Below are 6,143 nucleotides of genomic sequence, written 5' to 3'. Positions count from 1 at the left end.
AATAAACTTGTAAGTACTTGACTGCTCACAGGAATACGTGTTGTACAGTGCTTTGCATTTTGCATTTATATTTTTTTCTTTCATGTAAAGATCACTTTAAATATGTGTTTATTTCCTGCTTTTATTGCCTACTATTTTCTTATTAATATTGCTGAATATCAAGGGAAAGCATGAAAGATAAGCAGGAAACCTAGAGATATAGCAGATACTGTTCTAAGAATTAGTCCACTGAGAATTAGAGAATCTGTGGTAAAAAAAAAATCTTATTGTAGATATAAGGACATATTTCAGTTCCCTCTACAGGCTATCAAATCACAAACACAGTGACATTTTTATTAGCAATGGTCAAATAGCACTGTAACATAAATAAAATCCTGGTCTCAAAATGAAACCCATGAGTAAAATGCCATGTTATACTTATACTTCATGTTAACATATTTATAAATTGTACAGCTAAAATATATTTCTTAATTTACCTTCTCAAATTATTATTCTCAAATACTGATGAACAAATTATTTGTAAAAATATTATGTGATTTCTGTCACTTAAGAAATATAAAATACATAGGAAATATTCAATCCAATAAAAACAATAAATACCATGTAAAAGAATTAAACACATTCTCAATTTATTAATTCACCTTCCATACTACCTTTTCATAAAGGTCATAAATTTTTGCATGTATATTTCACTTTTAATAACACTTTCTTTATTTATTGTTTCTATTTTAAGATGTAAACGTCATAGCACTTAATACTATAAAGACAACAGAATAATTCTATCATTGCTGTTTCAAAAATCTGAGACAAAAAAATTACAGGGCTGTCTAAATGTCCCATAATATTCTAAAACAAAGAAAATATAAAAATTATGTATATGTGTTCTGTGTGTAAAAATTCAGATGGAGTGTTCTTGGGCAACCTTGAATAATAATCACAGTATCTCTGTTTAGTGCAGCATGCATATTAATTCCTCATAAACTGAATTTGAGATGCTCATCCATGAATCTACCAAACAATTTAAAATGTTCTCATACGTGTGTAAATGCCGTGGATTAATGCCTGTGTCTAATAATGGCACCTCACTTTTTTTTCTCCTTTGTTTAACATCTATCAAAAAATTACCAATTTCAGAATAATAAATATTTGAAGAAACAAGCCTTTAAGAATCACATGTGAGGGTAGTGTGATCACACCACCCTTGCAGTTGCCACCAGCTCTAAGAACATTCACACTCGAAAGGCTGTGTAAGTGCTCTTTTCTAAAGAAATGCAAGATTCTTTCCTTGCTCAAATGTCAGCTGTTTAGTGAAGTTTCTCCCTACCATCTAGAGGAGAGCAATTTGCTTTCAAAGGTAGATATTCTTGGGTTCCAGGCTGTGATTTTTCTTTTCCTCCTGGCATTCTAGCTTCTGACATACTCTATGCTTGAACACTCCATACTTAATGCCTTCCCTGTTTCTTACTTGACTTTTTCATCAAAGATAAAAGCTCAATGAAGACAATATTTACCATTAATGTCATATTACCAGATCAGGTATCTCAGCATGATACATAGTAGGCATTCAAAACATATGTGTTTGAAGAAAGTTTCTTTTTTTATTTTGTCCTAGTTGCTACTTATATTGAACGATAGCATAACATTTTATGTGTAAATATGAACTATTGAGAATCTGTCCCAATAGTAGCTTCATTGATAACCAGTAACATAAAATTATCACATGTTTTCTTTCTGATTTTACAGCTTGGTGATCCACAAAATTGTCTAGGATTTTTTTTCAATGTTGTTCTTAGTGGGTGCATGAATAAAGTTGTAGAAATTATAAGAAGGCAAGATATAACTATAGTTTTGCCAAAAGAAATGAATGCAAATAAAATGCAGTTCCCTCAGTGATTTACAAATATATTGTCACAGTAATGTGAAGATAAATGCCCACATTGCATAATGACTTGTTTTACAGTGGTTTTTTAAAATAGCATCAAACAAAGAAGCTGATCTCTTTAATGTCAGACTGCATCACATTATGCAGTATCAACCCAGAGAAATTCAACATAGCATACTATGACTTGTCTTGTTTATATAATATTCAGAGGTGTTTAATTTCTCAGATATGCAAGTTATTACTCTGTATTCTTAGCAAAAGAAAAGGGAGCTGTATCACTCTTCTAATACTAACTAAATGGGTTTACCAGTTTCCCTGTGCCAATCACAATGCTTATAACACTGTGTCTCTCTTAACCCAGACAGTGTTTTAGATGGTTATCAGAAACAACAATATAAACCTCTGCCTATGATGAAAAAGTCAGAGACACTTCCATTTGACATGGGCCACTGAATAGGAAGAATGCTTTTTTTTTAAGTAGGTATTTTCTTCATTTACATTTCAAATGCTATCACAAAAGTCCCCCAGACCACCCCCACTCCCCTACCCACTCACTCCCACTTCTTGGCCCTGGCGTTCCCCCATACTGAGCTATATAAAATTTGCAAGACCAAGGGGCTTCTGGAAGAATGCTTTTTAAGAAATATTAATTAATAAATTTTGATAGTTACTTTTACTAAAAGCTAATTATTTAGTTTGATCTCATCTAAGGACTCATTTAAATTTTTTTTTTTGAAAATAAAAGAACTTATAGAAGATAACACTTATTCCACTGAATTGAAAGCACTTTTAAGAGTTGTTTAAATATCTTCTTATTTTTAGAATGTAGGTAAAAACTATGTAATCATCAAGGCTTTGCAGTTGGTCTTTAGCATTTTACAACTTACTATATACTTTTCTACATTTTACCCATATTGGACTATGCTATTCTATACTAAAATTTCAGTCAAAGACTAAATTTATCATGATAGAAATTATACTCCTATTACTTACACAAGTACTTTACAATTACTGCACATATGAAAGTCACAATTTTTATCCATTCTAGTCCATTGTCATCACCCATGAAAGCTTTGTTCAGAAATGTATGTGTAGATTCTTTGTTATCATTATAATTCCAAAGAATCACAGACACCTCTGGCTCAGTAAATGCCCTCTAAATTCTATTTTTTAACATTTTAAACATTGTAAAATATCTTTTTAAACATGTTCTTAGTCTCAGACTTGATGATCTAAAACCCCAGCCTTTGAGAGCGAAAGGATGTAGATTTGGATAACATCATGGGCTCTAATGAGTTTGAGGAAAGCTTGGAATTCATGAGAGTCCAAGTGAATAAATCAGCAGACCAACAAATCAATGAATGAACAAATGAGAACAAACACATCACATGAATTCATAAATTAAAAACAAGCTTGTCCTTCCCACCTCCTCTCCTGCCCTCCTTTGTGAGCCAGTATTAAAACCGTTGTCTTACTATTCTATTATAGAACATCTTCTTTTCTTCAGCCTTTTGCAGCATCACTTTTTTTTAAAAAAAAAAGACCCAGCAAAGATCAATAAAAACACCTGCTGGAGCTTTTCTAGGTCCAGAATATGGTGTTTTATCAGGAAACTTATACATTGTATTAATGGTGCTTCCAAGAAACTAGAGCTTCAAACCTCAGTTAGACAAAAAATGCCGGTGTGTTTGTGTACTTGAAATGTTTGTGTATATATCACAGCCCATAATTTTCTACAACATGGCACACAGTAGAAACAATTAATTCTGCCTGATTATGTAATAAAACAACAGCAGTTCAATGAGGCATCTCTTTCATTGTGTGCATTTAAAAAAATCAGAAAATATGAAAAGAAAGTTGTAGAGGTTATCAGCATGTTTTATATATCTGTTTGTACATGTATTATACAAATGCAAACACACACACACACATATATATATATATATGTGTGTGTGTGTGTATGTGTGTGTATGTATATCTATATATGCATGAGTTTGCATTCATGTGTATGTTTTATATATATATATATATATATATATATATATATATATACATATAACACTTATAGAAATGCTGAATATATTTGACATTCAGAAAAATATTTATCAGCTATTGTAACAAATATAAGTGTTTATTTGAATAAATATAGTAGACTGAGTATAGGACACATTTTAATGGTTTAAAGGTTTTCACATTAAATTTTTTTAAAATTATAAGCAAAAATTTAGAGTTAAACATAAACAATTTTCTGTGTACATTAATAAAGTTTCTTTCAACATAAAGTGTATTTGACATGAACATATTATAAAATATGTACCTATATCACTTAACAGACATACCCAATAAATAGAAACACACCTTTATTTAGTTCATTTTACAAGCAAAGCACAATACACACACACAACTGTACTTCATGAAAGTCAGTAATTTGCTTCACATTTTGATCTGGGTTGATATGGTGGGATGAAGTATTCTGTGAGTATCAATGTGAAAAAAGACAGAATCATGAAAGAGAGACTATATTCCTAGAATAAGAGGGAAACAATTACTAGAATCAAGCTAGAGAAGATACAGCATCAAATAGGATTTGCAATTCACAGCAAACATAGCCACAAAGAAATAAAATGGGGAAGAGAGGCAAGAAGGAGCATACAACTCAAATCATGGCTGCTATGCTTGCTTGAGGGAATCTGAAGCTACAAGCTCAAGATGAGCCAGGAAAATAGAAGATGTATCAAAAAAAAAATGGACCTCCAGTTGCTTGAACAAACAAACGTCCTTTCAAACTTTTAAGCCACTCAAGTATTTATTCTGAAAGCAATTTTTCACCAGTGGCTAAGTTTGGAGTAGAAATCCACTGCATAACAGCTTGGAGAACTCCAAAATGTCAACACAGAAGGGGTCCTATTGTTAAGGATTCAGTTCCTCTGGAGATAAGAAAACATGGAATAGTCACAGCTCAGTGGGGATCCTGCCAAAATGTTTAGATGAGAGATGGCCATAAGAGTCACCATATATATGAGAGAATTTGTGAAAACCAGCAAGAAATTGAGACAGCAGGGTGTTTAGATGGTGCAGAATCCAGTGGTCAGTAACATAATATTCTGTATTCAGGAAGGGATGGATACACAATGGTTACACATGTCAAAACACAGGTTAACTTCTGAGTTCTTTTACTATCTTTAATACATTGGAGATCTCAGTAGTCTATACATTTGCTCACTGTCCAACACCTTCAGAGGTATGCTTGAGTTTGGATATTTGCATGCCCTCATGAATAAACTTGAGCGTGCAGATAAGAGGGGAACATATCCTGTGTGTACACTCCTGAAAGAACATTGATGCTGGGGTCTGCCATGGCTAAACATAAAGAAATAATTATGGAATGAACATAAGCTTGTGAGTGAAGTATTTCCTTAAATGCAATTGCTTAGAATAATAATAATAATAATAATAATAATAATAATAATAATAATAATAATGTGTTTGCTCTAGTGATACATCTCAATGAAGATAGACCTTCATAAAAATACATAATTTTAGAATACTTCATATTTTGTTAAATGTATCTATTAATATTCATTCTGACTGTATACTTGACCTCTTATCATATAGCTTTTCATACAGCTTGTTTCATTTTAATACAGATTAAATTTTCTTTGTAATCAGATCACTCAACCCCAGGTAACGTGTAACCGAAACCATGTCCCTGAACCATAGTTGTATAAGACTGTATCTCATTGTTGTTGTAATCATGTGCTTAGAGAAGCCAAAATGTTGGAAGTAGACTTATAAAAAAAATAACACTAATAAACTCAGCAACCATTGGAAGTAAATTAATAATGTATATTTGCTATATTAAGTGGTTTTGGATCAGTTGAGATCAACACGGTGACATCGTAGTTTTTAAAACTGCATTAAACATCCCTGTAAGTTTTTATGTGTGTTCCATCTTGTGCTATTTAGTAAACAAGGATGAAAGCCTTTCATTAGGGAGAGATGGAAGATGAACTTTAAGGAAGCTATGCAAGTACAAGCACAGTGAGTTAAGAAATGCAGTCTGTGAAAAGAATGATTAACCATAATTGCAAAGCTTCTGAAACAAAAAGAAACTGTGAAAATAAAAGCATAAAATAAAAACTATAGCACTATTGAAGATCAAGAGATAGAGCAAAGAAAGATTCAAATTCTTGATCAAGTGAATGGAAGAGAATGTCTGTGTTTTCTTCCCTTAGTGCATGGATAGACACATTGATATGTG

This window comes from Mus caroli, chromosome 14, assembly GCF_900094665.2.
Source record: "Mus caroli chromosome 14, CAROLI_EIJ_v1.1, whole genome shotgun sequence".
Lineage (NCBI taxonomy): Eukaryota > Metazoa > Chordata > Mammalia > Rodentia > Muridae > Mus > Mus caroli.
The sequence above is the reverse complement of the archived record's forward strand: the minus strand, read 5'-3'. Positions refer to the sequence as shown.